This window comes from Thalia democratica, chromosome 6 (assembly GCF_965202585.1).
Source record: "Thalia democratica chromosome 6, ktThaDemo2.hap1.1, whole genome shotgun sequence".
In the NCBI taxonomy this organism is placed as follows: domain Eukaryota; kingdom Metazoa; phylum Chordata; class Thaliacea; order Salpida; family Salpidae; genus Thalia; species Thalia democratica.
The window spans coordinates 16,186,055-16,199,722 of NC_139170.1; positions in this window are offsets into that span (position 1 = coordinate 16,186,055).

Here is a 13,668-nt window from a genome sequence, read left to right on the forward strand (position 1 = left end):
AAGTTAGTTTTTTTTTAGTTTTTTATCTCTGTCTAGTCTTATGTTACTTAAAAACTGATGCTTTTAAATCAAACTTTATTTTTTTCACTTTCTCTCTTTGAAATATCTGTATGAGTTTAATGACTAAAATTAACAAACTTATTCCAGCCAATTACCAGCATGATGCTTAAATATAATTTAGCTTTTTCTAGGCGGTACTTACAGCAGGTATGGCTTAACTAGAAGCCTAACTAACATATATCTACTGCTTTTTTATTTTTTTTCTTTACAGTTGTGTACTTGGGTACATTTTTAGTAACGTAAAAAGTAGTTCTGCTGCTCATTATTGTTTAGCTAACATACCGCTATTCAGTTAAAAATAAAACAACTTATACCTGAAAAACTAGATAGATATTTTAAATTAAATGACCTTGCTAGTACTGGCTTCCCTTTATCTTAATATTCTAAACTGAATTTCTAGATTTTTGAGTATTCATAAAACAATTTACTAAAGAGTAAAAATGAATTAAATGACAATTCAGTTTTTTTTTTTTTAATTTTCAAAGGGCATCTCAAAAAGTAATACATATTAGAGAAACAAGTAAAAAATAGTTTATATTTTTTTTAAATACTTATGAAAATCTTGGTATACTATCAAAATCCACCCGCGTTCAAAATCCACCCGATCAAAATCCACCCGCATTTAAAATCTACCCGATCAAAATCCACCCGGTTCAAAATCCACCCGATCAAAATCCACCCGGGTCAAAATCCACCCGATCAAAATCCACCCGAGTCAAAATCTACCCGATCAAAATCAACCCGAGTCAAAATCCACCCGATCAAAATCTACCCGGTTCAAAATCCATCCGATCAAAATCCACCCGAGTTAAAATCCACCCAGTTCAAAATCCACCCGATCAAAATCAACCCGACTCTAAATCCACCCGTTTCAAAATCCACCCGATCAAAATCAACCCAACTCTAAATCCACCCGTTTCAAAATCCACCCGATCAAAATCCACCCGGTTTAAAATCCACCCGATCAAAATCAACCCGAGTCAAAATCCACCCGATCAAAATCCACCCGGTTCAAAATCCATCCGATCAAAATCCACCCGAGTTAAAATCCACCCGATTAAAATCCACCCAGTTCAAAATCCACCCGATCAAAATCAACCCGACTCTAAATCCACCCGTTTCAAAATCCACCCGATCAAAATCAACCCAACTCTAAATCCACCCGTTTCAAAATCCACCCGATCAAAATCCACCCGGTTTAAAATCCACCCGATCAAAATCAACCCGAGTCAAAATCCACCCGATCAAAATCCACCCGAGTCAAAATCCACCCGATCAAAATTCATCCGAGTTAAAATCAACCCGAGTCAATATCCTACCGACACAAAATCAACCAAAGTCAAAATCCAACCGAATCGAAACAAGCACCTTGTTTATTTATTTCTTTTTAAATCAAGTATCATTTAAACAAATCTCACCACTCTAAAGTACCAATCTTAAACAAGTTTTTTTTAAAAAACACTTATAAAATCTTGTATTTTCGTCCCTTATAAATTGACTTAAGAATATAAAAACTGTACTTATTGAATATTAACAGATTGAACTTATTTTGTGAGGTTTTTTGAGTTGTTATTTGGTATTTTTGCTTATTATAAGGAATTTTTGACAAAAATATTTTTGTTTTTTTGATTACTGAATATAATTTTGAATAGCTACAGCCGGCAAGCAGCTTTTAAAGGTACTGTTGTTTTTGATATAAGTATAACTATAAGAGCTAATAAAAGTTTAACAACGTCAGGATAAATAAATTAAAGTTTTACTATACAAATATGACTATGTTAAAACTTTTAGAAAACTAAAGGATGTGCCAGAAAAAATAATCTTGTATTATCTCAATCACAATTACACGACAATCAATTATAATTTACTGTTTTTAGGTATAAAATTTAATAATTTAGAACTTTTAAGTAATTTTCAAACAAATACGTCACACGATATAATTTTTATAAAAACTGAGTATTACAAGTGAAAGCTACCATTTATACTACAAATTAATCCATTTAATTTAGGGGTCAGCAAACTGCGGCCCTCGAAGTGTAAATATGTGGCCCTCGAGCATGTAAATTTGGTCAACTAAACAAAATTGAAATTGTCAAAAAAGAAAAAGAAATTATAATAGTTTGTTTTTAAGTTTCTGAATATCATTTAAAAATCATTTATGATGCTTAAGCCTTAGATGTGAAAAAAGACAGATAGTAAATCTAGAAGTTTTTCTTTAAAGTTTAGACTTTACTTTTCCTTTTAAACAACAAAAGCTTACGTACTTGGATAAATTACTTATATAATATTGCAAAGTTTTTTTAATTGGCAATTTTACATGTTATTAACTTTTAAAAACACGGTGACTGGGTTGAAGTAACTGTTGTACTTTTTTTGTTTCAAAAAGTTGCAACCCGAAAAACTTTAGATAGATTATTAAGGTATTTAAAGGTTTTAAAAGAAAAACTTATACTGTTTAAAATGAAAGTATTAATATTTGTTTATATTTTAACTAGTTTAACAAAATCACTAAAATTTTAAATACGTGATATGCTGTGCATTAAATAAAAAAAGATTTTTTTAACTACTAAAAAGAAAATACAAATAAAATAATAGAAATTGATTATAAAAAGTGTACATAATGATCTACACCTGTTTTTAATGATCTACACCTTGTAAATAATGATAGAAATAATAATATGACACAAGTTTTTAAAAAAAATAGTTTTCGACTTTAGAAAAAAATATACATTTTAAATATGCCAGGCCTGATCCCTTTAAGTAGATAAACGTGACTAAAACAGATTAAAAACAAAAATTGAATAAAACAACGGCTCGCGGAAAAAATTGAAACATGAAATTTGGCCCGAGATAAACAATTGTCTGCCGACTCTGATTAAATCCAACTGCATCTTCGTTACTTTTAATTACAAAAAAGTAAAAGGCAAACGTTTAAAATTCATTTAGTTTGTGTTTTTTTTAATATAATTTTTTTTATGTGAAAGGTCTTAACAAGATATTTATCTATAAAAGTTCTCTTTGTTAAGAAAAGGTCACTAATTTACTTTAGATAGTTACCTTTACTGTATTGCCATTTAAAGATTTTTCAATATTAACTTTAAATTAAATATTTATTAATTTTCGGTTTTATTTGTTAGACAAAATTTTCACGCTTTTAAAGTTAATTTGTCTACTAAACAATTTGTTATAACAATAGTTGTCTTTACCGTTTAAATTCGTTATAACCAATATAAAATTTTGTTTAATTTTAATATTGTTTAATTTTTAATTAAATTACTTAAAATTTCTTAAGTTTTAACAAATGGACTTTTTTTATATGAAGATTATATTTAAAAAAAAATAGTGGTAGATAATAACATTTCCATTTCTATGAATTAAAAAATATCAATTAACAATATAATATTGAACAGTAAATAATAATTTATCTTACTTAATTACCTTTTCTATGCAACTTTATATTTATAAAAAAACATAAAACGTTTACAACTAATTAATTAAAAACATGCAGTTATAGCTTTTAACTTAAATTGTCGGAAATTAATTCAAGAAAATTTATCGCATGTAAATTAAAAGTTTTAGATTAGAAAATTTTAAATTTTAAATTTAAACGTTAACCAAAAGAGATTAAATTTTATAAAACCACTCAATTAATCACTTTCAAAACTGGCCTTAACCTATTAATAAAATTAATAATATGATTGTTTAAGTTGATACAGTCTGGAACAAAAATTCATAAAAATAACTTATACTTGAATTTAAACTCTCTTGTCTGAAATACATACTTTTTTTAATGAACCTATGTAAAAATAGAACATTTTAATAATAAATTAAAAATGTTATAAGTTTTTTTTTCGTAATATTTGTTATAAATATAGTGTCATTTCTAAAAAACTCAACTTATTTGTTTACTACTACAATTCTAAAGTATATAATTTCCCTAGCTCAAGTCTAACTACTAACTTTTTTAGTTGCAATTTACAAGCTATTTGAGCAAACTCAATGAATTGTAGAATCGATATTTGTTTTATGTAAAGGACTTTAGAATTCATAGAAAAATGTTTAGCTTTTTAATTTGTACTATTAGTTAAAAACTAGCAAATTAAGTTGTTATCTAATTAAAAATAACTTATAACTTGAGTTACTTTAGACGAAACAATTTTTAGTTTTTTCAAAAATAGATGGTTTATAAAAAAAACATTTAATAAAATAAAATTCAATTAACTTAAACACTTTGAAAAAACGATAATAGCAGCTAAAATTATTGTATAAATTAAAAAAAATAACTAAAAAATATTTGTAACAAAAATTAGATAGAAAACAATAAAATTGTTTTAAAACAGTTATTGATTTCTTACATATTCCTCATTTATATTTTTAGTAAATTAGTTTTCGTATTTTTATATTAAAATTTATGTTCTGTTTTTAAAAAATACTAATAAAAGAAACGTCAATAAATTGTTTACTAAACGACAAATAAAAGCGCTCAAAATATTTGGTCCTAAGTCCTCTTGCAGGAACATACCTTAAAGTTATCGAGTCGCACACCAAAAATATCTTTTAACGTCTTTTCCACGTCGAAAACAATAATGTTTAAAATATAATTAATAGGTGATAGTTTTTCCAAATTTAACAAAGGATTTTTATTTTATTATCACGTAGCAATTTTATATTATTCTTTATCTATATTTTATTTTTTATAAACACTGTTAGTTGAAATTTTTTATATAATAAAATATTGTATGTAATACTATTTTGAAATTTAAGTAAAGCACAAAACACAAAACTTTTTACATCAAAAAAAAAAGCTCAAAAATTTTAGATTAATATTTTAATTTTCTTTTTGTAACATTTAATTAACATTTTCCATAAATTTACATTATTTGGTATTTGATTTTTGTAATTTTCTTTAGCTTAATAAATGTTATTAAAGATTCTTCTAATTTATAAACTTCTATAGTTTTGATATTTTAATTTACTATGAGTTATCCTTAGTAAATATTTTTATTTAATTATGATTGACTTTGGGAAATTAAATTAGAAGGAAGTTTAAATGGATTGAAACTGAGCGTAATTCTTTTTTTTTTATTTTTTTTAACTTCTTTTTTTAAAAGTAACACCAACACTACTAACATTAATAAATTATAAACATTTTAAATACTTGTAAAGCTACTATGAATTTTTTTTTAATGCTGTTTAATTATATTGTTTAACTTATTTTTTTAATTATTTTATTAAATAAATTAAAATTTCATTCTTTATAAATACTTACTCTTTTTTATACCAATAGTTGTTTAAACATATAACTTTATTCAATATTACAAAATTCTATTAGAAATTAATTCTTATTTCGAAAAAAAATGAACTCGGGTTGATTTTGATCGGGTGGATTTTGAACCGGGTGGATTTTGAACCGGTTGGAATTTGATCGGTGGATTTTGACTCGGGTTGATTTTGATCGGGTTGATTTTAATCGGGTGGATTTTGAACCGGGTTGATTTTGATCGGGTGGATTTTGAACCGGGTTGATTTTGAACGGGTGGATTTTGACTCGGGTGGATTTTGACTCGGATGGATTTTGATCGGGTGGATTTTGAACCGGGTAGATTTTGATCGGGTGGATTTTGACCCGGGTGGATTTTGATCGGGTGGATTTTGACTCGGGTGGATTTTGATCGGGTGGATTTTGATCGGGTGGATTTTGATCGCGGGTGGATTTTTATTGCGGGTGGATTTTGAACGTGTCCCGAAAACCTTAATGAAAAAAATATGGTGGTAAAAAATATATCTGAAAAAATATATTAAACAAACTGAAATGAATTAGCAACTAAGGTAAACTATACTTCACCAAAATATGACATATCATTATCTCAAAAAGTTGTTTTTTATTCTTTAATAAAAAATGTTCATGTAGGTATAATTAACAAGATTATAATATGAAAGTATTTGTTAAAAGAGAAATTTAACTAAAATCGTGAATTTTTAGAATATGAGTTATCAGAATTTGAATAGTCTTGCATCTGTAAAAATTACAAAAGGCAAAAATATTAAATTATACTTAAATTTTTAGGTTTCCACGGAAATTTCAGTGATGATGTTAATTCATTCAAGTTAAAAAATTCTAAACTAATTAAATTTACTGAAGTAAACTGTGAGGCAAAGTATGTCTTTTAGATGATTTTTAAAACGCAACAATAGTATATACGAAATAAATATGTATTCCGCAAACGTAAAATTGCTTGTTCATTATCGCTCTTATTACCACGATACTTCTGAATGATCTCAAGCTCTGATGTAGGCAAGTATTAAAAAGAAATAACTGTCAAGGTGTTACAACCGTTGAAGTGGCACATAAAGTTTTAATAAAATATGCAATGTATACTACCTAAACTTTTCAGAGGTTAATTTTTTTTTTTTAATAAAACTGATATTAACTTAAATCAGGCTTGCCACAAAAACTGGAATTTGAGAATGTATAGAAAAAACCTTTAACTTTTAACAAAAATGACTAAAAAACTTAAAATTTAAACAACTTTACATGCAAAATAATGAGATTTTGATTTCACACAAAAAATCTGTCATATAGATTTTTTTTATTATTAATTTATTCATTTAAGCATAATTTATTAGCTTTACAATGACTTTTCATTATTGTTATACTAATTAAGACAAGTTTTACCTTAAACTAAATATTATACTAAAATAAAACCCAAAAATTTGTACTTTCGAAAACGTGGAAGAAACTGCATGTTAAGAGTAAGTTTAAAAGCCAAGCTGACCCGGAAATTAAAAACACTTCTTTTAATGATTACAATTATTATTATTGCAAGATTATTATCCATATGATGGACCTAGGCATCAAAACCTAGGCCACTAAAACAGAAAGACGCATAACGAAAAAAATCAAAAGTAAAATTAACACAAAAAGTTCATTATTTTAAACAAAAATGAAAACATATTTCAACATAACATATATAGATTTATATACTAACATAAACAACAAATTTTTCGACTACAAACTTATACTACGCTTTGATTTAAAACAATCAATCATGAAAAGTTTAAATGCATTGACTTGAAACAAAAATAAAAACCTAAAACCCCAAGCACATTAAAATAGACTGGTCAGATAAATAACTATTTAACATTTTGAAAAAAGACTTATCATCAATGATTAATAGAGGAAGGACGCTGCTTTGAAAATTGAACTATGGACTAAGTTAAATCTCAAAGTTAAATCAACGGATGATAGAAAAATATTTATTAATTTTACTAACAAACATTTTATTTAAATCAAACTTTTTTAACTTTGATCGAAATTCTTCAACTTTTTTGCGAGAAACTAATTCATTTGGAAGTTTGTTCCATATTTGATCTGACCGATAAAAAAAAGAACTATGCCAGGCCTCATTATTAAAATGGTGTCTGCATGCAAATTTTTTGCTTTTTCCTCTCAGTAAGTAATTAGTTCTATAAGGTTCAAAAATTGATTGTATATTAATTGTAGTTTCACCGTTAACAAGTTTAAAGAAAAGAAATGTGGTCAAATTCAAGTCTCCTGTATTCTAAAGATGTTATATTAAGTTTTGTTAGTCTATCACGGTAAGACGTTTAAGAGATATAGCAGCGGTTGAAGATAAATCTGGTATATTTTCTTTGAATAGATTTTATATGATCAATATCTTTTTTCAAGTATGGAGACCAAATTGGTGTGTTATATTCCAGCTTAGGACGAATGTATATGAGAAACAATTTTTTAAGAATGTTTATAATCGTAGATTTAAACTCTTTAAAACATGAAAAGATGTAGTTGATGCAGTTCGGTAAAGGTGATAAATCTGTGACAAAAATTCTAAGATCTTTAAACACTTTAGTTGAAGATAAGTTTGTACTGTTTATTTCAAAACCAAAAGTAGAGATAGAAGTTTTTTTTTTTTGAATATTTAGAACTAGACATTTACTAGGGTTTAAGTTTAATTTTATTTTCTTTAGCAAATTGTAAATTTTATCTAAGGATTTCTGTAAAGTTTTGTTCAGTTGGCTAAAATTTTTTGTGTCATTTGCAAAGAGCTTAATGTTGCTGCTAACATCAACTTCTGAAGCTATATCATTTACGTAAGTAACAAATAGTATGGGCCAATAACCTCTCGTTGAGGGCTAAAAATAGGTAAAGATTCTGAAAATGTGTTGTTAAATTCTTTTAACCAAATAGGTAGACTGCTATGAATTTTGTATTGCGATAATGTTTTAATCAATTTAACATGGGAGACAGAATCAAAAGCTTTTTTGATATCTGTATAGATTACTTTAGTAGACTTACTGCTTTAAAAAGATACATACCAACCAAAAGTGTAAGCAATCTAATAATTGAAAACAGGATGTTCGATTAGGGAGAAAACCAAATTTTTTAGGTGAAATAAGGTTAATTAGAAAAAGATAATCAAGTATTTTCATAGAAATAACATGTTCAAATATTTTGCAAAAGCTACTTGTCAAAGAACTTGCTATCTTTTTTTGTGTAATGGGTTACTAAAATAATCAGTTTCATTGTGTTAATATAACTCCTAATTTTTTTGTTTGTCAGTCAAAATCAGAGATGACAATATAACTTAAAATAAAAAAAATGATTATGTATGTGGTAGTTTTATTAACATAGTTTATTTTAAATAACGTAAAATTTTAAAATTATTAATGAGTAATTTATATGTAAAATATGATTTTATAAATAATAATAGACCTACTAGTAAGACTCAACAGTTTTTATATAAGTAAAGTTAATTAGTTTTATAAAATCACTGTAAAAATAGACTTAAAAATAATTATTAAAAACAGAATAAATAAAACAACATGAAAATCTGGTGAACGATGAAAAACGTGCAAACTAACAATATCTATATATCTATTCTTAAATATAATTTTATTTGTAAATATATTAAAGATATCAAACCTAAAGTCAACTAAAAATATTCCATAAGCACTTTTTATTACTGCGAGCTAAACAGCTATAAACTTTATTTTTAAATGACAAAAATAAAATATAATAAGTCTGGAAACTGAATGTAACAGAATCAAATTGAGTGGTAAACAGCTTTTTATAATCTTTGATCCGAATTTCTCCAAAAAGAACTTTCACGATTAGTTTATTTTTTTAATATAAACCAGGGACGTAGCTAGCTTAAAAAAGTTAAGAATCTGCAAAAATTAAAACATCTGAAATAACACGTCATAGCGGTAACACATCAATTTAAACTACCTCTAATGTTATTGAATTTAATCTGAAAATATGCAGTTATGTTAATACATCAAAAATGGAATATTGAAGTACGACTAATAACTGTATACAAGGCAATTTATTTTGCTCCAAACCCCCTATGACTCTTTTTGTCATGCCACTTGCGTGCGTAAACCCAGAAAACATTCATTAAAAATAAAAATACAAAAAATCACAATTTAACTCAAAAACATTTGTATTGTTTTCGAAATAAACATTTAACGTAGTCAATAGTAACAACAAGTTATGCAAATTTTTGTAACATAAAATTGTATGACTTTGTTTTTTGAAGCTACAGCTTCCATTAGAATTAATTTTGCAATGCAGCTTTTTGACAAATTAAAGCTTTAACGCGCGAAATGTTACAATTTGGATGTATTTAATTCGTTTAATTTTTACAACACTAAAAATGCTAAAGAGTACATATATGTCAAAATTATCTCTCAGGAGTGCATAACTAAGTATAAATAAATACTAAAAGCTAATAAAACTGAGTCTTTTCAAGCTGAGATAAAAGCAAGTTTTTTCGCACATAAGTATACGTTTTTGTAGATCTGCAGAAACCTACCAAGCTACGTCCCTATATATTATAAACTAAAAAGCCTACATTGAAACTTAGGTTGAAATATTAGTTGTATACCAGCAATTTAGGGGAACCGCTCAGTTTCAACCCGAACCTAACCTCACCCGAATCAACTCCAACCCAATCAATTTTGCACGTCACTTTTACACAGCATCAATTTTCACGGAGACTTATTTTTGCATAATGTCACTTTTCCACGAATTATAACTCTTTCATAACTGCACTTGCACAAAGCATTATGTTTGCATGGCATCAATTTTTTACTGGTGCCATATTTTGCGTAACTTGAACATAAGATAAAATAAAATTGACATAAAATTATTAATAAAAATAAATGTAACTAAAAGCTAATTGAAAAATATTCTAAGTAGAGTAAAAATATATATTAAAATTTATTGTTATAAGAATACGGACGACTCAGTTAACAAACTACTTAATTAAACTTTTTTTTTTAGACTAAATTTTCTATTTTTATTTTGATATTCATTGTTTTTATCTTACTAGGTCTGAATATCTACACTTCATAAAAAGCTGTTAAATCAACAACTTTTTTTAAAAGAGAGTCTGATAACAATATAATTTATCCAAACAAATTAACTGCTGACAATTAAAGCAATACAATTTTTTTATTTCACTTAGAAGTTAACCTCAAAAGTTTGTACTACATTTTAAACTTAGTTTGAATTATAGTTTTTAAATTGCTAATTGCTAAAATAATTCAAAAAACAAATAAATAAGTTTAGATAGTTTTAATTTATCTTTTAAATTTTTTTTATATATGTAAATATGAATAATTGAAAAATTACATCAACTTTCTTGTAAAACAAAAAAACTAAAAGGCACACTATAACAATTAATTAGTACATACATTCTCAACAAAAGAACTTCTAAGTTGTAGTATAGATTGAGCTTGTAAGACATAAAGTTATTATAATAAAAATGTGTAACAGTATTTACACACGAATCTTGATAAAAATGATGTAACAAAATAGTAACTTATTTAGTTTATTGCTTGAAACTGCACTTACACACGATACGGGGCAAATAGTTATAAACTAAAATACTTTAAACTATTTTTAATTCTAAACTTTACTTTTATGTTAAAATACTAACATGCACTAAGAGTTTTAGATTAAGTTTTCAAAAGTTATAACATGCAAATACATACAAGTTTAAGCTAATTTTTAATCAATAATGATAAGTTAAACATTTAAGAAAAATAAAAAGTACTAAAATTATTATACTATTAAACTAACTAAAAAATAGTAAAACTTTACCAAAAACTTTTACTTTACTTTTACTTTACCAAAAACAGTTTTTTAAATACTTTTGAAATTTGAACAACTAAACTTAAAAGAATATATTTCAACATCATTGTCAAAAGTCCTGGTTCGTGCGTGTTTTTGTGCGTCTATATATTTTACTTTGATTTTCTATTTAAACCAAGTCCAAGTCATCTTTAAATTGATTTCTATTAGAAAAAAAAACAATTAAACAAGCAAGGAGTTTATGTTTTTTTTTATTAATTTACTTAGAAAAAAACTTTAATAAACAATAAATAAATTTTTAACTTTAGTTTTAGGTTAAGTTTATTAAATTCAACTTAGTTTAATTTATTTTAAATATAGTTTTATATTGATAAAATATTCAACTGTGCAAAAGTGACGGTTTGTTCAAAAGTGACGTCATCAAAAAGTATATACTCGTCCATTAAAACGCTTTGTGCTAAAATGAAACCCATATAAAATTGATGCCGTGCAAAAAATAAAAAGATGCTTGCAAAAGTGACGAACAACTTGGTTGGGAATTATTCGAGTGGGAATAAACTCGGGTTGGAATTGATTCGGGTGGGAATTGATCGGGTGAGAATTGATTCAGGTGGTAATTGATTGGGTGGAATTGATCGGGTGGGAATTGATTCAGGTGGAAAATTATTCGGGTGGGAATCATGCGGGTGGGGAATGTTAGTATACCGCAATTTAGTTTATAATTTCGAACTATTCAAAAAAAGCGATTTTTCTATATGCAGTCTTAAACATATAACAACTATCTAAATTAAAGAAACTAAAACTAAAAAAATATAAAAAATTATGCATAGGCCTACTTCTTGGTCTACTGGTTGCCCAACTACTTGGAATACTAATTGCCTAATTACTTGACACAGTTTTTGCCCACTACTTGGGTTACGATCAGTTCTATTAGTGGCGACTAAATCTTTAACTTACGAAAACAAATGATGATCGAATTGGTATGATCAAAACCCTGTCAACTTGAGCTTGTCTCACGGCTTATGAAAGTCCAGGTTTCGGTTCTGTAAACTTTCGCCAATGTTTTTGTTGATCCTCACAAAAACAAACTAAGAAACGGTAGCAAACAAACAAGCATTATTAAAGAGAAGAGTTAGCTGGACAAAGATTCTTAAAAAAAGATAGCTATCAACCACAAGAAAGCAATTCCTTTATTATCATTTCATCACTATTCTTTAAGTTCAAAATGCTCTTTTCTTATTTTTTTAATATAAACAATCAATGTGCTTAAAGCACAGTAACTTTAAACAAAACGAATAAACTGTACATGTTAATTTGTTTGATTTTTTTTTAATTCAAGAAGTAAACCTTTGACGGTAGTTAAACTTATTGTATTTAAAATTTCTATTACTCTTAAAACACTCAAAGCAAATAAATTCTACACAATTTCGAAAATAAGAATTGAAGCACTACTTAATTAGTTACTTAATACAACTTACAACACTACTTAATAATTAGATACAACTGTTAGTCTGGTTTCTTAGTGACCAAAAAAGACATTTTTTTCTTCGAGACCACTGTGAATTAATTAATACACTTTCTGAAGTCATATTTTTTATTTGTTTTTCACTTTTTGATTTAATAAATTAACTAAAAATTTATAAGTTAAGGTAACATTAGTCTAAAGTTTCTTTTTAACTTCAGTTAGTTTGCTAACATTTAAATAAACATCGTTATTATAATAATATTTTTTATTAATTTAGTTTGTATGTTTATACCACTATGTATGTTTTTGAGCTACAAAAATATTTAATGAAAGTTTTAACTATTAGACTTAACTATCATAAACACAAAGTAGGTAATTTGTGGTAAGTAAAATCATTTTTACCAAATAATTAAAATAAACGATGTTTAAAAACTTTAATTTTTTGAAAGCCTACACTTTTTGTATATTTTTTCTTTATGTAGATAAAAACTTAAATTTGTAAGCTCTTTAGAATTAAAAAAAAAGTTGCTATGCTTATATGAAAGCAACACAAAATGAGAAGTATTTCGATAACTGTTGTAAGTTTCCTTCTTTAGCTATAATTTAAACACGTGCTGTTTTTCATGAGTTATTATACATTAAACTACTTAGTGAAGTTGCATAACATTTACTTTTAAACTGCTCTGCATAAAGTTTTGTACAGGCTTTATTTGCATTTGGACAAGTTATGTAACGTTGTTTTTAAGATGCTTTTTTTTAACAAATATTAACTTAACCTGATAACTAAAAACTTTAAGCAGTAAGAAAAGTGTATTATAGTTTGAACTTGTATAGACTTTTATATAACATAGAATAGTCTGTTGTTTTACAGTTCTTCAATTCTTTTGAAGCACAGTTATTAAATAAAAATATTAGTTATAAATAGATTAAAAAAAAATTAGTGGATAACTTTTTTTGAAAGTAACAAATTTGTTTTTTTAAATATGTTTTTTTTTGGAAATTTTTATTTAATTTTTTTTCTCAG